The sequence below is a fragment of the Equus przewalskii genome, chromosome 28, assembly GCF_037783145.1.
Source record: "Equus przewalskii isolate Varuska chromosome 28, EquPr2, whole genome shotgun sequence".
NCBI classification, from domain to species: domain Eukaryota; kingdom Metazoa; phylum Chordata; class Mammalia; order Perissodactyla; family Equidae; genus Equus; species Equus przewalskii.
In genome coordinates, this window is record NC_091858.1 from 30575666 (window position 1) to 30601851 (window position 26186).

Consider the following 26186-nt stretch of genomic DNA (forward strand, 5'->3'; position numbering starts at 1 on the left):
TGCTGCCCTACATGGCAGAAGGGAGCCAAAGTAATCAACTGGCCACCAGATGGTTGGATAGTAATCAACTTCTCCTCTTCTCCTAATCAGTCCAAAGAATGGTGCCAGACTGGACGCTCTGTGTTGCTATCTTCTATTATTAGCCATACATAACAAAATCTTCCATATTAGCCATGAGTAGGGGAATTTTATGCTATTAAGCCTATTTATTCATTGAGCATCACTCTTCTGGCTAGAGAGAGAGTTTACCTCATATCTAGAAAATGAGTTTCTCTTGGTCATTTGACTATGGACAGCATGCTCTGCAGTGGATGCCTCTTACTGGGCATTCATATAACACACAGGCATCTATACACTCTGTGCCTATTCCAAGAGACACAACACAACACCCTTTCGAAAGATCACTTTGTCACCAATCTTATTCTTTTCAACTGACCAAACCATTACCCAACATTCCTTATAAGGTGTAATTCATACCTCAAATTATTTTTCCTCCAAAACAATGTGGACAACCAGATATATGCCCCAAATTATTCCTCTTTGGAAAATTGCATTTCACAGCCATCTGTCAAGGACACTTCTAAATGGTCTATAATACTTGACATCCACTTCTATCCAATGATAACTTATGCAGTTCCACCAAAGAAAAAAAAGCCTGACTTTTTTTCCTTTTCAGATAATGAGTCATACTGGTCATGAGGAATTTCCTACGAAGTCACAGATGTGAGTTGAGGAAAAGACCACAAAGCGGCAAGAGTTGGTCTGGACACCCGTTCATGCAATTTTCTCATATTTTATGGACCTGTGTGAGACTGTCTCATATAGAGCATTCTCATTTAGAAATGGAATGCTGATACTTGTGCTCAGCCTTATGGTTTGCTGAATCATATAATACCCAGTAGGCAGCTTAGAAGGTATTGCTTGATCGAAATCATTGGCAAAGAATCTAGCATGGTGGATAGAAATCTCCTGAAATCACCATAGAAGTAATTCACAACCTTTCACCCAGTTTCTAGAATTGAGCTAGTTCGTGGACCCAGAGTCCATTGATTAAAGGAGAGACACTCTCCCTTTGAGGAGGGATCCCACAGCACACCTCAAACAAGTGCCCTAAATTTTCTTCTATGCTTTTACAAGAGAGACAATAGACATTTACCAGGGTAGCTGTGATCTAGGAAATGGTAAGTACCCAGATCTGCCAGGAGTTTCTCGATTCGCTTTGAGTTTACATTAATCCCTAATGATTCAATTCATCGCCAAGGTCAATAGGTTGTAAGGAGTGGGGAAGAGACTGGTGACTTTGGAAGTCAAGTGGCAGTGTAGCTTTGGGCAGAAGCCATCTCACGGTGGGTTCTGTGAGCCCATGGAAACATCGTATGTTTGTTTCTTTTCCAGTTTCAGAATGCAGAGTTGGAATAGATATACTCAGCATGTGACAGAATTCCCACATTGTCTCCTTATCATGTAGAGAAGAGTTATCTTTGAAGCAAGAAACAATGGAAGCTTTTATAATTCAAGGGTTAAAGGGAGAAATGGAGGAAATAGTTTTCTCAGAGGCCAATAAAAACTAGAACCACGCTGCAGGGGCCGGAGGCATGGAGGGAACAAAGCAGGGAAGGATAAGGGAAAAAGACTCTTGGTTCCAGCACTCCAGTCCCCTGCAGTGGTGTCCTCGATTGTGTGCCGACCAGAACTAGCCAGTAATGAGCCTTGTTCCTCCAGTCTACACAGTTTAGCTCCCTAGGCACAAAAGAAGGTAAAGAATGATGGAAATTGGATAGGGTTGGTCACAAGAAAAATAATAAGCAAAACAACCAGAAGAATTTAAAAAAACTGAACAAAAAAAAAAAACTGAAGGAAAAAGCTAGAACAGTATTTTCTGGAAGAAGTGTTTTACTGGAGAAAGAAAGACACACTAAATACATGTTGTTAATGTTGACAATTGATGTGGGATCTCCTGAGAGAGAGAAAATGATCTATGTTTTTAAATGAACTTGACATTAATTAAACAGAAATAAACCAAGTTCATATTATGTTAGAGATTGTGTAGTTTGAGGTTGGTGTATAAACGTGTTCTTGGATCAAGTATTATAAAAATATGGATTGTAGTTGAGCAGAGTGTTTTGTTTTGTTTTGTTTTTGCTATTAGAATTTATTGAACAAAATGAAAACTGTGGTGCAATTTATGTCAGATGTATGTGTAGCATACCTTCTTTTTAAAATAGATTTATCCATTCCTCAGGCCTGTAGTTGGTGTGCCTTGTGTGAGCACCTGTATGTGTTTGTATGTGTTTTATTTAATCATTCTTAAGTGAGGCATTTTATTCTGAATTTTAGAGTATGAGTTAGGGACTACACTTTTAGAAAATGCCCTCCATCTCTTATTTTTACTGCTGATTTGCCTTGTAAGTTTGTTAAGGCAATTTTTAAATTGTATTTATTTATTTTTTGGTGAGGAAGATTGGCCCTGAGCTATCAGCTGTTACCAAACTTCCTCGTTTTGCTTGAGGAAGATTGTTGCTGAGCTAACATCTGTGGCAAGCTTCCTCTACTTTATGTGGGATGCTGCCACAGCATGGCTTCATGCGTGGTGTGTAGGTCCACACCCAGGATCTGAACCCACAAACCCCGGGCCACCAAAGCGGGAGCCGAAGAACTTAACCACTACACCACTGGGCTGACCCCAAGGCATTTTTGATTTATTTGAGACAGCTTGTAGAGTAGAAGCCTGCCTACAATTCCACGTTGGCCAAAATTTTGATTTGAAAACATCTAGTGATGTAAGTTTTTGCTTGGGTGTAGTTTCTTTCTCTCCTTGGTTGGACTTAGCTGGTAACTTTTAAATTAAACTTTCTTTGGTCTACTCTCTTATAAAACAGAAAAGGTAATACCCTGAAGGAAAGATTCTTGCTTTTTTCTAGTTTATTTAATTCGCTTATTTTTTATTATAGCTGAATACCCCTTCTCTTTTAAAGTCTTCCTTTATTTTCTATGTCAGCTGTGCAAGAACAAGTTTGGGACAACAAAATTCTTAAAATAAAGCCACAGTTCTCATTTACAGTCACATGCCCTAAAACACTCCTGGCTTCAGTGTTCAGAGATGTAGAAGTTAAAAGGACCAGGAAGTGTGCTTTCTCGACACATAAAGTACAAGAACAGAACTGTTAATAAACACTTCTGTATCTGTAAAGCCACTCAAAGCTTAATTTATTTTAGTATAAATCATATAGAGATAATCTTTACATTTTTGTGATTTACAAGGCAGGGGAAAGAGGATCATGGTGATGTTTTGGTCAAATGTAATCTCTGGGAGTCTATATCAAACTAAAATAAATGTGTTTCCAGCCAGGAAAGCTCTTAAATTTTTCCCGTCCTGGGAGTTCACGTTCAAGTTCTATCTTGAGCAGAGACTGACTGGAATCAGAGTAACTGTTATATTTTGGTCTAAGGGTGAGTCCCCAGATGCCCAAACAATAAACCTGACAGTGTCTACAGAACATTCTGTAGAAGTTAGGTAGTTTACTATGAAGAACAGAGAAAACATTCCAGAGTTTTCCCATGAGTTTGACCAAAGCTTCCTGGGGCACAGAGAGAACTCAGCATGCCTTTACTTCTTAGTTAAAAACATATGGGATAAGAATTTTGAGAAAAGCTTCTGGTGACAGAGTTTGTAGCAAAGTGAGAATTGGATCTGAAGTCAGAAGATCCAGGTTTAAATGAGGTCATGCCCTTAACAGCTGTTCCCAAGTCTCCAAGACTTATTTTCCTACATGTGGAAAAGAGGACCTGTCTGACAGTTTGCTTATTTTGGGTTATGATTAAAAATAATAAGCCGTTTGAGAAATGCATTATAAACTAAATATAAGTGCTAAATGTTTTTGTTCATAAACTTAGAGAAGTAACAAAGGGTCAGACTTTGCGTGGGCAATGCTTAGCGTTTACAGATGAACAGAGACTCAAGAGGTTAACTAAACTACATTGTTTCGGGTTACGCAGAAGGAAAGAAAAATTAAAAACTAAAGTTTCCGGAAAATCAGATTTCTATAAAACTTAGGGAGATATGAGAGGATTGTAGATGTGTTTTTCAAAACAAGGTCTGTGGAAGCCTTGCCTCAGAATATGTGGATATTTGTTGAAAACGCATATTTATGGGTTTCACCCAAACCTGAGTCAGAGCCATTGGGAATAGGCGCATTTTATACAAACGTTCAAGTGAATCATGTGCACTTGAATCACTGAAAGTGGCTCGTTTATAGACTGTTGAAGTGAAGTCAGAACATCTGGCTCTGATGATTGAATATCTGCATGTCCTTGGACGTGGACCGTCTTGGCTTCTGTATCTTTAAAGGAAGGTTAAGGTTGTTGCCATTTACCAGTCTGATGTTATACAGGTGACAATGTGGAAATAAAGTAATCACACACAGTGTACAGAAAAAAGGGCTCACCTGACAAATGCCTGTCCTCGCAGCGCTGAGCTTACGACCACCCCTCAGCAGAGCGCAGCGCGCATCCCTCTCCGTGCCCAGGCCACAGCACAAGAAGAAAGTATCTGAGGAGGAATCTCCTAAGTGGGAGAGATATACACATTGCCCACAGGGCATCTACTATTGTATGATGGAAACACCATGGTTTAAAAATTCTTATTTGATTTATTTTCCAGAAAAAAAAAATGCAATCTTCCTAGGCCTTCTAAAAATTGTGCTGGCACCTGAGAGAGCACCTGGGACCGGAAGGTGGATCTTTCCGTGAGCTCTGCTACAGGCTTGTATTGTTACCTCTCCCTGACCATTGTGAAACAGTGCACATCAAACGAATGATTTTGTGACTTTCCCCATCAAAGTGTTTGGTAGCATATGGGGAGGGGAAGGATAGAAAGTAGGAGAAAACACCAATACCAGTGTGGTGAGATCGACTCAGCTTTGCTGTGAATAAGGGCTCAATTCCTATTAAGGACTTATTGGCTGTAGGGCCTTGGGAAAGCTACTTAATATTCCTGAATTTCAGTTCTCTTATTAGTTAAATTTGAGGCAAAAGCTCATACTTTGCTGGGTTCAAGTGAGATTGAAATGAGATAATGTATATAAATTTGCCTGATACAGAGCAAGTTATATGTAGAAATTTCGTTTCTTCGCAACCTTGCTGAAGACACCCATCCTTTCCTGCCCTTCCCCGCATCCCTCTTATTGTTAGATTAACTTAAATTTAACGGACATATTTAGTACCGATGACACACAAACAGACATGTACTAATGTCTCCCAGTTCTCCGACAACTGCTGAAGAACTTCACCTGGATTTCATGTAGGGACTTCACTGTGGAGTTAGTAAAGATAGAGTCACAACTGAGTGAGACCCTGGTAGCATCTCACATGTGATGTTGAACAAACTGATCCTGTAAGGAAGGAATTCAGATCCTCACTTTACAGATGGAATCATGGCTCAGGGAGGTACACAGGAGCACCAAGGCCACAAATCTCCTGCACTGCAGAGCTGGGGTCTGAACTCAACTCTGTCTTCCTCCAAAATGTATCCTTCCAATAGACTGCATCCATGCCCCGTCTAAAACCAGGTTGAAAATCTTTCTCCCTCAAGCCTACTCCTTTCTCTCTACTTTCTATTTCAGAGAGTGGAATCACAATTCACCTAGCCATCCATGGAGGAAATTTGGGAATTTTCCTTGAAACTGACTTTTTCTCATCTCCCACTTCCCATCAGTAGCTAAGCCTTCTTCATTTACATTTTTCATATTTGTAAAGTTTGCTCTCTCATATCCTCAGACACATAACTTCTACTCTAGGAAGTTTAAGGTCTCATTGTCTCAAACTCGGAGGGCAAAGATAAATCATTTCTCTTCGTCCAGGGAGAGATTTCATGATTCTATCTATGTCAAAACTTCCAGAATGATCTTTCTAAAATGCACATGTAGATTTGGTCATATCCCTGTTTCCCACGTGGCCGTGGTTCCTCACACCTGTCCAAGCAGCCTCAGCTCCTGACATTTTACTTTTATAATTTTTGCAACCTCCTGTGCCATATGCCATTTCCACCTGCATGCCTTTGATGACGCCACTTTCCATGCCTGACAAGAACACTCTTCCTTGTTCCCCTGGCAAATACTGCCACAGACTCAAGACCCAGTTAAATGCTGCATCCTCTACGGACACTGGGTTAATCTCCAATTAGAACCACCCGCCCCTCCGCCATGCTGTCCTGCACCGTGGAGGGGGCTGTGTCATAGCTTGCTTGTTAAATGTCCCCTCTCCTGATGGACTGTACCTTCCTTGAAGTCAGGCATGGGAATTTTGTTTGTCTTTGATTTCTGACAGCCAGTCCGATGCTAGCAATTAATACAGGCACTTAGTAAGTGTTTATTGAAAAAATAAATAAATGAACGAGTGAATAGTACACTGTTTTGTACTAGGATTAGGTAGGCGAGGGGCCCGAGGCATCAGGCAGCATGTGTAATACTACAAGGATAAGACAAGGTCTCTGATACAGACAGTCTGCGTAAGCAGTTGAACAATAGGTCAAGTTTAACTGATGAGTTAAGTCTTATCTTCCTTTGTTCTTCACTATTATTCTGTGGAAACGAGAGAGCCTATTTACCTGAATAAGTCAAATTCCCTTTGATCCTTTCTTTGTGACTGTGAAAATTGTAAATGGCCAGAGCTCTGAAAGGGAACCAAGGATTTCTACAAATTCTCTTGGAGATGCATTCTCCCAGCTTCGTGGAAGAACTTGAGGATATCACCCCAAATGTTTACCTCACGTATCTCTGCCTGGAAAAGCCAGCTTGGAAAATTGAGGTGGATAGCTTATTTGTTCCTTTAAAGTGCTCTCATTTTACTACTTCAGTAAAAAAGGAAAATAAAAAGGAATCCCACAGGGCTCTATCAGATGGAAAAGAAAACTGCGGTTTAGTTATGACTGTTTCAGCTGAATGTAAAAGGCCCCAGCTGCGGGGGCTGAGTCAGGAAGTGTGATTTTTCTCACCCAAGAGGAACCCTGGAAGGAGGCAGTTCCACTAAGTTATCAATGCCTTGGTTTCCCTTTTTCTTCCTCTGCAGCACCACCGCTGGTATGTGGGTTTTGTTCCCATAGCCTTATGGTGCCTGCTCCTCCTCCAGGCAGCGTGTGTAATTTACAGACAGGAAGGAGGGGGAAGAGCAAAGGAGAAGGCAGTGAGTCTGCCCTTTTTCTCTTTTTAGCTCCACCCAGTAGACTTCACCTCTGATTAGCTACAACGTATCACCTGCAAGAAGAAGCTTTTTGGGCACATGGCCTCTCTGAACCAATCACAGTTCTTTTAGTAAGGAAGATGGGAGAAAGGAAATTGACTGTCACAAATCTATGTCCCAGTTGGGCAACTAATGAGAAAGAGGGAAACAGGACTGTGCTGTGACCTAGTGGCATATTTTCCTATTTGGATAACAGGTAGAGATACGGAAAGAAATGGATAATAACCTTTATCTGATTGCTCAGAGGGCTCGCATTTCAGGTGCATAAAGTGCTTACTTAGTCCCTGACTTAAATCCATCCACTCCACTTTCCCTCTATTGTGGTCCTGTTCAGGCCTCTACAGATTTTAGCCTGGATTAATGTGTATCAACTCTTCCCTAGTCTCTAGTCCCTCTGCTTTGAGGTTTTTCCCCTTCTGATATCTTCTCTATATTACTCTGAGAGTAAACTTTCTAAAATACATACTGATCTGTCACTGCCCTGCTTGAATGCCTCCTATACAGTCACTCCTGTTAGTCTTACAACACTCCTCACTACCCTTTATTTGGTTCTGGCTTTCCTTGACAGCCCATTTCTCCCAACTGCTCACTTTGCCCGTGAGCTCTGGCCATGTTGGGTAACTTTCAGACTCACCTGCCTTTCTAGATCTCTCTCATCTCTGGGTCTTTGGGCATGCACTTCCTTCTACTTGGGCCATTCTTCACCCCTTTCCACTTTTCTTGCCTGAATATTCCCAGAAAAGATATGACTTTCTGCAGGAAAACTTGTCTGCTTCCTGAGTTATATGCTCTTCCCCTTCTGTCGCATTTACGCTGCCATATCATCATTCCCTCTGCATATTCCTCTAAAATAAAGATTTGTGAAATCAGAGGAACATTTGCCCTTTTTCCCCACTGCAATCCTATTTGTCTAGTACTGTGACTAACACATCATAATTACTCAATAAACATTTGCTTCATGAACAGGTAAACAAACACTAGTTTTCCATTGTCCTCTTCATTCCTTTCTGGGAGAAATTGGGGGAAGTAGTGGTACACGGGCCCTGAGAAAACAGGTGACTCTACTCCTCCATTAATGCAATAGTCCCACAATCCCTCTTTATTTTTTTTGCCCAAAGTAAAGATTTCCTGGTGTTTTCCCTCATCTCTTACATCCTCATGGCTACTTTCCTGTGATTTTTTTGTTCACCAAGGCTGCCCTTGATATTTATTTAAATTGATTTCACTCTTAAACAAAGTCTGGTGGAAAGTGTGTGGGAATACTGAATGTGATTTTTCCTAGATTGCGTGTACCCCACATACAGACACAGTGCTTCCTACTAATGACCTGCCTCTGGCTCAGCAGTTCTCCACTGCTCGGGGATTTTCCCTTGTGTGGTTATATACGGTAACTTCCTATCCAGGAAGATGAGTACTTAACTAACTATGGATATTTATGTTATTGGAAGACGTGTTTATGTAAAATACTTACGCAAAAATTCCTTTAAAATAGAATTATTCATTATTACTTATGAGCAATAAACTGCACCTTCCTTTAGGAAGTTTGGCAAAACTTTGTAAAACTTGAAAAGGTGATTTCTTCTTTTAGGACATATGTGCAATCTAGATGAAACTTACTTATTCTTTTTTAAAAAATTATACGATAAACAAAATTATTTATGCTTCACATTTTCTGAAGCTTACCGAAGAATGAAAGCAAAAAGATCTATGATGACAGACCTGCTAGAAACAAGATTTGCCCTAGGATTTTGAAATGTCTGAAGTAAAATAAGGAAATATTAGGGTTTAACTTATAGTAATTGAGAGAAAGATGAGTGTAAGGACCAACGTCATCTTCAATATTTTCTCTTGGAAGCGAATATTAGAAACTGAGTTGAAAGAGTCCAATACACGATGTCGCGTCCTGAGCTCACAGAACAATGATTGTACCTCACAGGAGCTAGAATGTCAAACTGAGAAGCCAGAAGAAATCCGGGAGTCTCTGTAGGGCCAGGTGTTCTCCTGACTGTGCTTCTTTTCTGAACATCAAACTGTGCGTTGGGCCAGCCCTCAGGTGAGTTCTGGTTTCTTGCTGAGATTGCGTAACTGTCTCAGATTTCTCTGTCCAGGTCCCTAGGGGAGCAGCCAACTGTGCCAGTTCAGATCAGGCATCCACCTCCAGCCAAATTCACCTGTCTTGGTTTGCTCGGGCTGCTAGAACAGAATACCAGAAACTGGCATTTATTTCTCACAGGTCTGGAGGCTGGAAGTCCAAGGTCAAAGAGCCAGCATGGTGGAGCTCTGGCAAATCTCCTCTGGGCTTGCAGATGACCATCTCCTCGCTGTGCCCTCTCGTGGTGGAGAGAGAGAGCACCTCTATGTGTCTCTTCTTATAAGGACACTAATCGCATTCCTGAAGGCTCCACCCTCGTGACCTAATTACCTTCCAAAGGCCCCACCTCCAAATACCATCACTCTTGGGATTAGGGCTTCAAGATGTGAATTTTGGGGGGACACATTCAGTCCATAGCAGCACAGCGTGAGCTTGATGTTCAAAGTGACATGGTACACACATGGCTGCCACAGCCATACGCTCATCATGGTGGACGAAAAGGGACTGAGACCTTCTCAGGTATTTTGGAGGCATAATAGGGCCCTCCCCCAAAAAAGTCTGCTCGTCATAGTGAAGACAGTATTATTTTTGGTTTGCCCAATCTGCCACCTCATTTGTGAGGCTTTATTCCACTTCTCTCAGCCTAATGAATCATTTCCTTCTATTTATTTATTTATTTATGTCACTTAGCATGTAGTTTATTAGTTTTTTCAACTAAATTGTAAAGTACCCTAAAAAGTCTAACCTTATATATGATGGGTACACAATTATTTGTTGACAACGAAAAGAGGAAATATAGTAACATCCAGTTGAGTGCATGGACTTGGGCCCTGTTCTCGGCTCTGTACCTAATTAGCAGGATGACATTGAGTTATTTCACCTCTTTGTGTTTAGTTTTCTCAGCCTTATTTCCAACGTGAAACAACCCCTCTCAGATGATCACTCATGTCTTTTGAGTTTAGGCATAATATCCAGGCCTTGATGACCAGCACATATCATCTTATGACACAGTGATTTATTCCAGGATTACCAGGGACCAAGCCAAGCCAGTGGAAGTCAGTTGTGGGACATTTGCTAAAGCTATTGAGCAAACACCTCTCTTGTTGCTAGACTTGAAATGAGGAAGATGAAAGCTGGAATATCTGTGTTCCCAAATGGATAATACCTGTCTGAGTGAAGCTGCAACTGAAAAAATCAGAGCTGTGAAACGGAAAGGCTGACTACAGATGTCCTTATTTGAGCCACTGGAGCTCTTAATGTCCAAAGCCAATGTTATCATATCATTCTGTTACCTGAGCTTATATCAATGTTTCCATCCCCCCCACTACATTTTTTAACTAGTTTTTTTTAACTTATCCCAGTTTGAGTTTTTCATCAGTTATAATTAAGAGTCTGGATTAAATGATGGCAAAAAATAAATTTCTTTCATATGTTTCTGGAAGGATTGTGAATTGGTAGATCCTTGTAAGAAATCAAGAGCCTTTACTATGTTCATACTTGCTTATTTTTTTCTTATTTGGAAATCCATCCTACAGGAATTATCCCAAATATGGAAAAGCTTTTATGACAAAGAAAACAACAAACTTATTAAATCTAATTTTCATTTCTACAGATCATTGTATATACAGCACTTAGCACAATGTTTACCATAAATTGCTTATTAAATCAATCAACCAATTAAATAACATTAATAAAATTGTTTATCATAACTTAACCTAAATGTACACTTTAGGGAAATGGTTAATTTTCATTTATATACTTTATGGTATATTATATAGTCATTAAGATATTATAAAGGATTTGTAACACCATAGAAAACTAAGTACAGCATAATATTAAAAGAAACAAATTTAGAAGCTTATATATAAAGCACAAGCGTTATTTATTTTATTGAAGACATATTCCAGAAGGATACTACAAAATCTTAGTAGAAGAGGGTGAATATTTTCTTCCTCCCAATTTCTTATGATTACCAAAATGTATTAATGTGTTAAAATATGACTGGTTTAATATTGTGAAAAAAATAGGCACCTAAAAATAACTGATTTTAACTATTTGCTCAAATCTTTTCAATTCCATCATTTGATGATGCCAAGAACCACTAAATTACCATGGTTTTCACAAACCTCATTGTTTTTGCAAGTAGTGAAAATTTGGCACCAAAATTCAAGGACAAGGCTAAGTTGACTTATTAGTCATAAGGTACTTGCCTTTTTTTTTTTCCACTGAGGCAGATTTGCCCTGAGCTAACATCTGTTACCAAGCTTCCTCTCTTTGTATATAAGCTGCAGCCACAGTATAGCCACTGATAGACAAGTGTGTAGGTCCACGCCTGGGAACCAAACCCAGGCCACCAAAGTAGAGTGTGCCGAACTCAAACACTAGGCCACTGGGCCTGGCCCTTGTTGTTTTTTAATGGTTGTTTCTGACTCTTCCCAATATTTGTGAAATCAAACAGAAACAGAGATTGTCACATAGGCCAGCAAGAGTGTCGTGTGTTTTCTTGGATGTGATCCTTTTAGTTGTTCCAAATCATCAAGAATGGTGCCCGTCATTTCCATGTTCTCTGGCCTAACTGTTGACTCCATGCTGACCAGGAATCCTTCTGTGTTTCCCTAGACAATTTCCTCTCCTCTTCTTTCTAGCAGCCATGTCTAGCCTCTGCTTACTAATCCAGCTTTATCTTACTTATCCAATGCCACCGCATTGCTCCCTTGCTCCCCTGACCTCATGCTAAACCTGCTCTATGATGCATCCATAAGAAACTTCATCCGGTTCCCCATCCCTCTGCTTTCTTGCTTTCAGAGCACTTCTCTTTCTCTGCCTATGTTTACCTGGAGAAACGCCCCCTTATTATTCAGTTTTCAAGTAGGATATCTCTTCTTTAAAACAGCCTTCCTTGACCCCTAAGATGGGTCAGTTGCCCTCACCATAGTTTCTCGCAGGTCCTCGGTCTCCCTGTCCATAGCACTGACCATGTGCAAATGTCTATGTCCTTGTGGGTTTCCCCACAAGAATGTAACCCTGTGACCACAGACACCATCTGTCTGTCTAGTCTGTCTTGTATGTAGTTACAACACTTAGTGCAGAGCTTGGCACGTATTAGTAACAGCGTTTAGTAAAATTATAAAGAAAAGATGGATATTACACATTTGTTTAATATCACAACCATTATTGGAAAACTGATAACCTACTTTTCTGGATTCCAAGGTCCATTCCACTCACTGTGCCACTCTGCTTTCCTTGATTCCTTTCTCAAGTGGGCTGTTTTCAACTTTTCAAAGTGAATTATATAATATTATGCCATTTTATTCTTACCACAGACTTCCAGGATAGGTCTTCATTTGTATCTATAAGTGGAAAACAAGAGAGAATGGGCAAAAAAGGCCAAAGGGACAAGAGAAGAAAACAATAAAACAATATGCTCCAACAGCTCATGTCTTTGGAAAATCAGTATTTAATTGCTAATCTTACCACCTGGTAGCAGAAGGCTGTGGAAAAAGGTCCTTTAAATTAAAAAAGAAGCTATAATAAACAAATATATTTATTAAGGATTTAAAAGTCCTGGAGCAGAAGTTCCAGGGAAGAATTGACAAAAATATTTTATTTTAAAAGCATTTTTGTTATGATGTTAGTAAATTGTGGCCATTTACGAGCTTTTGTAGAAAATCCAGTGATGTTCAGAACTAAAAGTAAACCAACACAAGAGAAACAGAAAAACTAAAACTGGAGCTCCTCCGCGCTCATCGTCTTGGTGCCTTCAGACATAGGGGTGCTAAGACAAGAGCCTCTAGGCCGAGAAGCCAACTGTCTTGAAAATTAACAAGGGATTCATGAAAAACAGCAGAAAACAGGTGATGTGGAAAACCTGTATAATGATCCAGCATTGAATTATAACAGATGCCATCTCCCCATGAAATCATAGACTGAAAATAGGAGAGAGAAAATAACCTTGGAAGATTTTAAGGAAAACTGACAATCTTCAGACTCCATAATTACAAAAATAATCACTTACACTTCAATCCAACATGAGTTTATTTACAATAGGTTTGGTTACCTCATTGAATACATCGTTTTAAATCTTTACATGAGATATTTGGCTGGATCTATGCCATTGTATTTATACTTCAGGGCAAGAAAAAAATGTACCAGCTGCAAGATATGATGAAACTATTTCATTTAACATTTACTTTTCAAACAACTTTGAGAAAATAATGATATATGTTACTTCAGGGATTTCTGGTGAGCAGTTATGAGGTTGAGCTGAGAACATCAAATGGTCTGTAATTGGGTCATGACCCTATACGTTCTTGCTTCACCGGAGGAAGTAAAACAAGTTTGAGATCAATATTTACACAGAGAAAATTTCCTAAATATTTGGGGGGTTTTTGCAGTGCTTAATTTGACCACACAATGCATTTTTCATGTTCTGCAATTCTGCAAGGAACATGTATGAATCTTCAGATACTTTTAAAGAAATATGTCATATTTAAAACAATCTTTATCTGAAATGACTGATTTCTATTGCATACATTTCAGAGTGTTCATTGTCAATAAATGAATACATTGAGTTCTATTCATCATGGAGATTCAGGAGGTAGTGAGTCAAGGCCTCGAGGAAGCTCTCTGAGTACAGTGTCTAGGCAGAAACGGATCTTCTTAAAGCACTGCCCACGAAAGCACATAGCTTGAAAAATCACCAGTTTTAGAGTTAAGTATCAACCATTCATTGACTGAAATAAGCGATTGTTTTCAAATTTATTGTTTTTGAAAGAATTCAGAAACATCTAAAAACATTTTTATAAGAGCCTATATCGGTGGCAAAACTTACCTAGTCATGTCAGACCTTTTGATGATCCAGTTAACAAATATTCATAAGCTATTGTTATGTGTTAGGTACTATGCTAGAAATAGAAATAGAAGACAGAGCTTCTGCTCTCAAGGAATGTACGCTTTACTTGGGTAATAAAGAAGAAAGACATGAAAAGCTAAACAAAGATATGTTTCATAATAATACAAGAAATTGTAACAATTGTGAATTTTCTGGTTAGAAACATAACACAAAAACTAGCTCAATTTAGTTTAAACAATAAAACTAAGTGATTGTACCACATAACTGGATGGTTGTAAGGCTTCAGTGCTCCAATGGCTTCATGGTAGAATCAAAGACAGTTTCTTTAAGCTTCTGGTGGCAAAGGTGGTCTTCCCTTATGGTGACAAGAGGGCTGAAGCAATGCCAGACGTGGCATAGCACATCATCCAAAAAGAGAAAGAACAGTGGCTTATTCTGCCTCTCCCAGAAGAATGAGGAACATTCTAGTCTAGAAAACCCTCATATACCATTGACCTGAATTAAGTCAAGGCTATTTCTGAACCAATCACTTTGCCCAGAGTAATATCATGCACTGATTGACTTAGTTGTGGATTTCCTGAATTTATCTCTGTGGCAGGGGTGTTTAAATCAGCCTAGAGCTCGATTGAATCTTGTGTCTCACTCCATCTCTAAACCACACAGGGATATGCAATGGAAGGGAGGTTGGAGAAAGAACCACCACAATGCCTACTCCTTTTGTTTCTCCAATTCTCTCTCTCTCACATACATGTACACACACACATACTCTTGAATGTACTTTTCAAAAACACCTACAATTATATGAAAATTATACTGAATTATACTGAATTATACTGAACTCCTCCCAAAGGATATATTCAATTATACTGAACTCCTCCCAAAGGATAACCTCAGAAAGTTTTCTCACTGCATTCAGGTCCATGTGCAAGATCTCTTGGTGACATGTCATCCTCTTCATTGGAACGGCTGAAACCCTCTATGGTCCAATGATCTATGGCTAAAAGATGTTGTATCCATCCCCAGTTTCCCAAATATATAATCATCGGGGAAATGATATGGTAATATCAATGAAAATTCTCATTTGAAAAAAGGAAAGAATGGGAAATAACATACAGGTGTCAATATTCCACAGCACAAAACATATGCTGCTGTCCAGAATGGGCTAGGATTCCCGTTTCTTTTAAACGGAGTCAGTGCTTTGATCAGATACAACAGCTGCCCAGGAGGCCACTTTCTGGGAAGATCTCTCTTGTCCATTGTCCTACATGGCCACATCAGGGGACAATTCCCTTCCAAGGAAACACACCACCTTAGCAGTCTAGTGGAATGATTTTGGGTTTTTTGGAGATTGGGTACAGGGATGAAGAAATCACTGACTAGTTTCAGCCAAGTTGAGGTTTCTTTGGTAAACCAACACACTTGAAAATGTAGTCAGCTTTGGTCTATTTGCTTCTGGTAAATTCCACAGCCCAGTACAGAGGCAGAGATTGGGTTTATCCTCAGTCTGTGAGCCTGAGTTTCTGTCCTCTGTAGTGATGCTCTGTAGTGACAGCCATCTGTGCATAGCCCATTTCCCTTGGATGTCCATTCAATAGATTTGACTTCATGCTGACGTTCACCTCAGAACAAATGGAAAAATAGCCATCTGTGGGCAGGTGCTGGTAATTTGCCACTTGTCCCCATACGATAGCCCAGGCACATCTTAAGGGTGAGATTGAATTCCACTTTTATCCATCAAAGAATGCTTAATAAAAGATACCTCAGAGACGCCTGGGATATTGGGCTTGTCTTTCATCCCAGTATTTTCTTTTTTTGTAAGAATCCTACCTCTCTGTCCCTGCTCACGTGGACTCTAGCTTAGGGTAAAGCATTTGACTTTTTCAACTCTGCCAGATTCCGAGTTATAAATATTTTAGGCATTACAGACTATTGTTTGAAGCAGAGAACACTTGTTTTAGCAGGGCCATGTCCTCTTTTCCCTCTCTGACTTCCGACTGACCTGTTTTAGATTAATCCTCTTTAGGTTTTTCAGTCTTTTTATTAGGAGTCAAAAGAAGTAGCCAATACTCTCAAATGCTGAGTTTTTCCTAGCAATTCTCCCACGGCTAGAGCTAAATCATGTGATCCTAGCCTTGACATCCTACGGCCCACAGTTTACCAATGCTGGTTTCTCTACCACACAAGAAGGTCTAGAGTCCCACTTCCTTCCACCTACTTCTTCAAGCAAAGCAAATGCTCACATTAGGGTTTGTTACCTGGAAGAGCTCACTCCAATATTAACGCCATATTTCCAACCTCACACTGAGCCATTTCATAGGGATTTTCTCAGGGAAGAGCTGACACAAAAAAGAGAAGGTGTTTCAAAAGCCTACCCCTAAAAGGAGCAAGTAGATGTTGTATCCAAGACAATAGATGTGTGAGAAGCTAGAGATGAATAATTGAACGCATCCCTTTTGTCCACTTTATCCCTGATAAAGTTCTTCTCAACGGGAGAAAGCGAAGAATGTAGGTGAGAATCAAAATGTGGATAGACATTTTGGGAAAGGAGTGTGGCTTTCATGAATCTTTTTAAGTTTAGAGTATCTGAAAATAGAGATTTTGTGCTTATATTCATAAAATCTCAGAGTAGAAAAGGTTTGGTACGTTTAGGCTGACGAGCCTGGGAAAGCTGCATAGAAGTCCCGTGCCCCAGTGGGACGGAAGCTCTAATATTCCTGAAGTGGCATGAAATAGTAGAGACTCATCCAGGCCTAGTACCAAATAGACAACTGAAAGAGCAAAAAATTCTAGCTTACATAGGTGATCACCCAAACTGGATGCATTCTCTTAGAAAGGAGATGGAATTCTGGATTTGAAAAATAAAAAACACCTTTTTTGTGGGGAGGGGAAGGAGGAACAATTTTGTATGTTCTGGGAGGAGAGGGAAGGACAATTTGACTGAGATTAAGTTTCTAACCTTTGCCCGAATCAAGTCTCATAACAAAATTAAATTTGGGTGTAATGAAGTTACAGTTCCTGAAAGTTAAGTCTGTGGGCTGAGATCTGTACCTGCTGCAAAATAATCATGCGAGAAAAAGGGTTAGAGATGGCAGTTAAGGTGTGCTGCATTGATAGCAAATAAACCAACTCAGCTGGCACAGAGTACTTACACTGACAAATAGTAGAACTTTATGCTAAAAAGATAGGTTCCACCTAGGCTGGAAACTCCTGGAGGATCAACCTGAAAAATATTTTAGTCTGGATGGAATGAACCAGAGTAGGGATAGGTTCAAACTAAGAAATCAACCGGGTAACCATGCACAGGATGATGAAAACATCATCACATAGTAGAACCTCCAATTTGTCAAATTTTACAAATTTGATATGTGCAGTGAGAAAATTTATTCTTCATGAAACATTTATTCAACAGATATTACTCTGATCTATAGTTAAGGAAACTGCAGGTCAGAGAAACTTGAAAAAAGATCGCTCACCCAGAATCACATAGTTAATAGTGAGAAGAGCTGGAAGCAGAAGCCCTAGTTTTAGACAACAACTAAAATATTCTTTCCACCACAACCAAAGGCATATCTGGCTCCCTGCCGCAACATCCTTGTAATTTCAAAGTCACAGTTTGAGTCAAATAATGGTGTTTACTTTCTGATCTTTGGAACCCAGTATTTCCTGCAAATGACATCCGAGTTAGGTTTTTCTCCTTCTGTGCCTCGGTTTCCCGTAATTGGCTTGTTGACCCTTTGTTGCCAGACCTTTCCATGATTGCTATTATCTGGATGTCTCCAGTTTCCTGTTGCTTTTGTCCAAGTTTATTATTTTTTCTCCTGTACTAAGGTAAGGCTGGTGGTATATACATTTCTTAGCTTCAAAATTTGAAAAGGACAATGCAGAGAAACATAAAGGAAATAATGTGGCTTTCAGTGGAGATGGGCTTGAATTCCTTCTCTACTACTTCCAGCTGTCTTAGAAGAGGCGTATTTTCAGATTCTGATTGACTCCTCTAGAGAGCTCCTTGCCTTCCCTTCTCACCACCAGCCTCATCCACTAGAGGTTGCTCTTATATCTAATCCACGATTACTCTTGGCAGCACAATCCCTTCAAACCACACATTTTGAGTAACAGAAACCCTGAAGACAGCTAAAGGATGTCAAGATACTCAAGACATCTTTTTCATGACAAAAATGTAAGTCTCTATGATTATTTTTATTTTCATCTCTTCACTGCAATGTGCTTCCCCTTGACCCAAGACATGAGTCCCTCCCTCTATCTTTTATCCCAGACTCCCCCTTTGCCCCTAGCCCCAAGGAATCCAATGGTAAATAAACTCTCCAACATCCTTATTTTCATAGTTGAGCACACCGTCCACTTCTTGGCCCTAAGTGAAACCTGGCTGACCCTAAGATATAGTTTCCCCTGTAGTCAGTGTGAGTGAAAAAACACAAGATGAAGGAAAGGATGTTATAGACACAAGGATTGCAGAAGCATAGATTGTGGGGGAGAGATGGGGCATAAAGTTGTAATATGTTTACTCTTTGTCTGAGAAAGGATTGATAATAGTCAAAAAGCTGCGCTGGGGAGAGAGGAGAATGCTAGGGATATGTGTGTTTCTCTGCTCGCCTCCTGGTCCTGAGACATGTGGTGTATGGGGGAGTGAGCAGCAAACACTTCAATTAAATGGAAATATAAAGAAAAAATAAAGGAAAAAAGTGAAAAAGAAAAGTAAATTTAGAGGCTGGCCCGGTGGTGCAGCAGTCAAGTTTGCACGTTCCACTTTGGCAGCCTGTGGTTTGCCAGTTTGGATCCCAGGTTCGGACCTACACACTGCTTGTCAAGCCATGCTGTGGCAGGTGTCTCACATATAAAGTAGAGGAAGATGAGAACGAATGTTAGCTCAGGGCCAGTCTTGCTCAGCAAAAGGAGGAGGATAGGAGACAGATATTGGCTCAGGGCTAATCTTCCTCAAAAAAAAAAGTAAATATAAACAAAAAAATATAATCGAAAGATAAATATTTTTTAAAAAACTAATGTCCACTGCAATATTCTACAATCTGTTTCAGAGTTTTGCCCTCTTCCCAACATTAACCCTGTAACAAATTTCAACACAAGCAATGAGCACAGTGTTAGGAAGGAAAGGAATAAACTAATGCAGTTGTTGCCCTAAATTTGGAAAGGTATGTGCACATTGCTTCTATTCAGTGACATGATCTTCTTTTGGTGACACCAACCTTCCAGTGAGCCCTGCAGAGTTGATAGATATCTAGTGCAGGAACTCTTAACCTCCAGCACATAGAGTTGAGTTCCGCTAAGTCCAGCATCATTAGACCTAGAGATATCAAAATTACATAAACTCTATCTATCAAGGAAGCAAATAATGAAGACAGAACTCCAGAAAGAAGGGCTGGACATTATTATAGGGTTGTAAAAATTAGAAGATAATGAAGAGTTATAAAAGCCCCTAATCTTGGAGAACAATAGGAGACAAATAAATATTTTTCAAGAAAGACATGACTCCAGTCTCCCACGCCTTAAGCAGGGTGCTCACCTCAATGCTGATTACATATCCTTTATAAGTTTCCATTACAAATCCAGCTAACTTGTTTAAAGTACCTACATAAGACCTAGCATAGAGAAAGCACCTGATGCTCATTATCTATTATGGGTAATAGTGTTGGTACCAGAAACAGTAGCAGGATATGTATTTTCAGTTAATTAGAAAAATGGTCATCAAACTAAATATGATTTGAATAGTTATGGGGAGCAATATAATAATCCAAAGGAAAGCACAGGGAGGTGATGACAACAAGTATGATGAGAAGGTAAGTTGCAAGTGAAGCTGCATAAAAATAAGGTTTGGGCTTTAATCCTTTTGTGAGCTTTACACTAGAGAACGATTCATGGGGAGCCCAGCATTCTTTAAAGGCCAAGGTTAGGGTGAGCAGTTTGTTCTTAATGACTGTAATATACCAAAAGCATATATATGAAAATTAACCATTTCCCTAAAGATATGTACATTTAGGTTATTTAAGTTATGGTAAACAACTTTGGTTAATATCATTTAATCAGTTCATTGATTTAATAAACAATTTATATTGAACATTATGTTAAGCGCTGTGCATACAAGACTGATAAGAAACAAAAATTGGTTTCAAGGAGTTCGCTGTCATAAAGCGTTTTTCATATTTAGCATGATCCCCTTGGGACGATTTACAAATTGATTTCTCTTGATTTCTTAAAAAGGTCTACCAATTCATAATCCTTTCAGAAATATGTAAAAGATATTTAGTTTTTGCCATCATTTAAGGCAGACTTTTAGTTAATTCAATTAAAATTGAGTGAACATTTAGTTCACATTCTACGTTAGGTTTTACAGAATGAATAAGAATATAAAAATTAATAAAACAAAGTCCTTGTCTAATCGAGTGGGGAAACTTACATGGAAACTATTACTTAGTGCCACAGCCCAGCTATTTAGTACCATGGGAACAAGAACAGGAGATGATTAATTCTGTCTGACAGCTCATGGTTCATAAAGTCTATGATATTTTGAGTTTGGTCTTTAGGGAGGAAAGGGGGTTTTTCAGAATTGGCATGGGGAAAAGAATTTCAGGGAAGAGTAGATAAAGTGCGTGAAGTCCAAATTGTGAAAATTTATGGCACCTTTAAGGGAACAGTAAGTTGTCTGTTTTGGCCAGAGTTCAGGAGGAGGGTAGAGCAAGAAGATGATAACAAAACGCAAAGGTGTACTGAGGCCAGGTGGTGGCTTGAATGCAGAAAGAGGCTGAGGTAATTGGACTGATCTTATAAAGAATCGTAAGAAGGGGGATTGATACAATCAAATTTCAAGTACAATAATTTCAGACTGTTTCATCTTAGTAAGATATTGCCACTTTCATTACTGAGGATGGATTAGAAAGGTCAGAAGGGAGTAGAAATAGTCAAGGACTATTATAGGGGGTCAAGCATGAGAGAAGAGGATCGCAGCTAAGTGGAAATTATAGGAGAATCAGGACAACTAAGGCTGAGATAATTTCTGAGGTAAATTACCAGACTTAGGTAACAATTTACCGCAGGTACATAGAGAAGGAGGAGCCACAGGGCACTATCTTTTTCATTTGGAATCCCAAGTGGATATATGGATGCCGATAATGTTGTCAGGAAAATTACAACAGCAAAAATACTTTTTCACAAGAGGGGAATAAGAAAATAACGAGTTCTGTTTTAGATCTGTTGATTTGGAGAAGCTAACAGACATTATATAAGGGGAATTTAAATGAAAATTATGGTCCTGGAAGATATGAGAGAGAGGATGGAGCTCGATATACAAATTTTCAAGCCATCAATGTAGAGGTGATAGTTGCAGTTATTGGGATAAATAAGACCATTCAGTGAAAGCATGTAGCATGAGAAAAGAAGGCTGAAGCCAGAACCTTGAGAAGTTTTCATCTTTAAGGCACTGAACAGAGGAAGAGGAGGCAATACGTTTTTATGTAGTGTGTGGGGAAAATCCCATTAGAGCCTCAGGGTTTTCTACATTGCCTCGTAAGATGGAGATGTCCAACATTTCTCCAAGAATGTTTTCAGTAACGGCTGTATAAAACAAATTTATAATTGTTTCCTTTAGTGTGACAAAACCTGAATGTTGGATGTAATGGAGAAATTCTCATAATTGACATGATTTGAAAAGTCTTCTTATTAAAGGCAAGAGGTACACTGTCAACAGGTTGAGATGCTAAGGACAATTCTTTTAGGATCACCCATCCTCGATGAACCTCTAAGGCCCTGTGGCCTCAAATATGTCAGCATAGTCTCTGATATGAGCTGACTACACCCCCACTGCATAAGAGAGGCTATCTGTCAGTAAGGATTTGGGGGAAGCTTGGTTCCAAGGTATTTACCTTTGCTATGTCGTGAATACTCTTATTGTCTGATCTGTCTCCCTTTCAGATTAGTCTGAGGGCATTCTAGCACCCTAGAGATTGGTGGCTGCGGACACTCCCTATCAGCCTTCTCTGTCTTATTCTCAAGTTGTCCTCATGAGAAAATCTTGGGATTGACTCCTTGGGATAACATCCCTCTTTTCACTTACTGAGTATAGGAATGGTGGGAGACAACAACTCAGGTGATAACTGGTTTATGCAAAACTTGTTTCTGTATCACACTTTAATTACTTTTCAGCTTATCCAGGAGCTGAATTCCTCCCCACTTGAAAAGTCAGAGAGCAGTTAGAACCAGAAGAGATCAACCTGGAGAGAGTAGAAAATGTCATGGAATCCAAGGACTACCATAGCCAAAAATGACTCTGATTTCAGATGTGAGGTAAGGGGACATAATGGCACAGAATAGTTGATGCATGGAATAAATATGGCTACAAGTTCTTCACTATTCCTTTCATTAAGAGGAAAATCTAATTCCCTTCCCCTGGGATCCAGGCTAGCTTTAGTCACTGTTTGACCAATGGAGTGCAGTGGATGTGAAGCTGTCATAAGAAGACTTGTGACTTCCTCCTGTGCTTCTTGAAACGCTCATTCCTTAAACCCACCTGCCATGCTGTGAGACAGATGGTAGGGGAGCTTTGTGGGAAGCAAATTATGCCTTTGCACACAGCCTTGGCTGAGGACTCAGCCAGTAGCCAGCAGCAGCTCACTAGCCTTGTGGTAGAACTACCTTGGAAGTAGATCCTTCAGGTTCAGTTGAGAAGCCTCTTCAGGGGATGCTGTGTGGAGCAGAAACACTCAGTCACCCAGAAGCCCTGCCCCAAATGCACATTCATGAGCAAAATAAATTATGTTTCTTGATTTAAGTTACCAAATTTGGGGATGGTTTGCTATACAGCAGAATATAACTGAAACACATGGCCAAAATATTTCTAATTGCACAACGATCCCTCTACATGATTGGAAGCTAACAGTTAAAGTTAATACTTTCCAAAAGCCTAACATAGCATATCTAAAACCATAAAGAGAACTCAGCATTGAAGATGTAAGTATGAAATATATTCTACCACTCCTTCAAGATAACTTTTGGGTTCTTGTCTCTGAGTGTATGGGTTGAAGGAGAAAAAAAGTTGAGGAAGTGCTGGGGATCAATTGTTGTCTGCTCCTCTCAGAAGGAAGATCAGTTAGAAGAGGGACGCCCAGGAAGGCAAGTGTTAAGTGGTCAAAGTAAAGGCGGACGCATCTAAAACAAATCTCTGCAGGTCAAGTGAAATGTCATTACTGAATAAGTTTCCAGACTTCTCTGCGAGGGATACTTACAGAGAAATGTTTTATCTTAAATACCAACTCAAATGTCACAGGAATTCCTAATGAAGTTCGATAAAAGAAAGTATTTTTTTCCTGTATAACTAAAATGAAAATATCTCCAGGATATCAATGAGATGAGGACACACCAAGAATGTAGCTAATAGATATTGAAAGAATGACTTAATTGTCCTGGCAAAGTTATTCACAATGTTTTGGTGCTTGACATCATCACAGTTCTTTGTTTACTGTGTTGTGTTTGATGAAATGATAAAAATTATTTTAGAAACAGAAGTGCTCAAGAGAACAATAAACTAGCATAATTTGGAACACATGGAAGAAAATCAGAAAATAGTCTGGAGCAAATTTAAGAGTTTGTCATGTGAAAAAATAATTCTCAATTCTCAATATAATGCCATTATAAGAATCAAGTCATAAAGAATTAAAGAGTTCAGAAGTGCCTTAACTGTTTGTTTTACTATTTGATGAAGAAACGTCTCTAAGACAGTCAATCTAGCACACAGAGGCCAAAGCTTGTTAAAGATACATGATACACAGCAGAGCAGGGGCATTTGCAATATGTTTGCGTATGAAGGCAGACATCCTGTGAGCAGTTGGTAAATATTAATGAGATTGAAATATATGCTTCTAATACTGACATGGACAGTTTCTCATCAGTGGAATGCTTTGAGAAACTTCACCGAGTAGAGTCCTCATAGGAAATTCCCATAGCATTGGACAGATAAGAATGTGTATATTTATGGTACAGGGTTAGGGAAAAAAGTAATATGTCTAGTCACGTCAGGTTGACACTATTTCTAGCACTAAGAAGGATTGGTATAGAAAGCTGGGAATGTGTATGATTTGGAATACACACACACACACATTATCATTTCTAATTTGAACGTGTGAGATATATAATATACAGTATAATAGAGTAAAATTTAAGGGGCCACAATATATTGTGTAGTCCCAAACAATTAACAAAAACATTTTCAACTCCCATAAACACTTTTAACAGCTCGATCTTTGTAGTAGCCCTGCCCAAATTTCCTGATGCCAGTCCTAATCTGTTCAAGATGCTCTCAACCTTGGGCAGTTCTCTGAACACATGGGTCTGCCCAGACTGAATTCTTAACTATGCAGGAAAGTCAATGTGTCTCATCAGACCTGCCAAATCCACAATATAAAGAAGTCACAAAAGTTATCAAATTTCTCTGAGACCTTCAATCTCTGGTTTCCTTTATCCTTACTCTGACTGGGGGTCTTTGGCTCCTGTCTGGATCTTCTGAAGCCCTGATCCCATATGGAGATTTGCTAATGTGGCTGATGTAATTTACAACCTGTTCAAAAATGATGAATTTTAAGATGGGATGCATGTTTGTTTAAAACAATTAAATATGATTAAAAGTTTATCATGCCATTCTCAGCCATCCAAACAACATTTTCTAGCCATTACAAAATATAATAAAACAAAATTTCTAGTTCATCTTTGATCTTTGTGCTCTTTCTGTAAAGCTAACTTCACACATACCCACAGTTCCTACAACACACTATGAAGGGACAATTCACGTCAGAGAACAGAACTGGTAAACTTTGAGCTGAGAGCTCAATTACAAGGGAATATTTATCACCAAGAACAAAATGTATGCTTACACATCAGTGAGAGGGAGAGTAGGAAAAAAACTTTAATCAGAAGAAAAGCAGAGTGAAAGAGAACAGAAGGGAGCTCCCTGAGTTTAGAAGAAAGGATATGGACAAATGTAGAAAAGAAAACCATTGTCAGGAAAGATATCTATTTTATGAATTTTGGAAAAGTGAAGTGAAGAAAGGGACTAACTTTTTCCAAGTGCCTTTTTGCTTTGGGTACTTCCAGCACTGTGCTAAATGCTTTAACTAGAGGATTCCATCCGGTCCGGAGTCTCATGAGCCCTTGCAAAGTAGAGACATTCATTGTATACGTTTTTGAGGTAAGGAAACCGAGACGGAGATGAGCAATAATGTTCTGGTAAGTGATAGAGTCAGAGTTTGGGTCTTATCAATTTCTAATATACATAATTTCTAACATAGATATCTGTATTGATATAGATAGATACACTCACATATATTTCCTAGTATCTTTTTAACTTTTACTAGTAACATTTTGAATATGTGTCTGATTCAAACTGCTTATTTTAAAATGAAGAATACATCGTGAAGAGAAAGATATTTTCCAAGTATCTCATTTCTACTGATCTTTGCTATAAAATAAACTCCAAATTAAACCAAAAATTTCCCAAGAATTAAATTTCTTGATAAAATAATATCAGTATTCCATGACCATGAGAATGAGTTGAATGAAGAAGGAAATAATACTCATCAGAAATTTCTGACATTGGTCCTTACATTATGCTGTTGGTGTTTCTTTCTCTCTCTCTGCTGTAATTTATTGGAAAGGTGAGTGTGTGTATGTGCACATGCTTATGTATCTCTTAAGAAAAATAAATCATATTAATGAAAAACATGTAGCCGTAGTGTCATACCTATCTACATCTACCAATGGATTCTGAGAGTGTTTTAATTACAGAGTTTAAAACTGAGAGACAATGGTAATAGTTTCCCGTAGAAAATTAACTGATAGAGCTTTAGGATGAGTTAATAAAAATGATCCAATTAATTATGATCCCGAGCTTATATGGAGGTTGATTTAGTTTCATTCTTGCCAATGGCTATAGCAACACTATCCAACAGAAATATAATGCAAGCCATGTATGAAACTTTAAATTCTTTAGTG

The 26186-nt window shown here is 39.1% G+C and overlaps 1 long non-coding RNA gene across 3 annotated transcripts in view; it reads left to right on the forward strand.

Moving 5' to 3' along the window:
* LOC139080070 (uncharacterized) overlaps positions 1-25914 on the forward strand; it is a 73517-nt gene extending 47603 nt beyond the window's left edge. The window contains exons 5-7 of one of the 3 annotated variants that reach the window (XR_011534224.1): positions 4661-4761; positions 9173-9289; positions 10353-10769. This is a non-coding gene — a long non-coding RNA (uncharacterized lncRNA). Of the gene's footprint in view, positions 1-4660; positions 4762-9172; positions 9290-10352; positions 10770-22349 lie in introns of those variants that run through there. The other 2 variants (XR_011534225.1, XR_011534223.1) reach the window with 2 other exon arrangements.
* Positions 25915-26186: the final 272 nt, after the last annotated feature.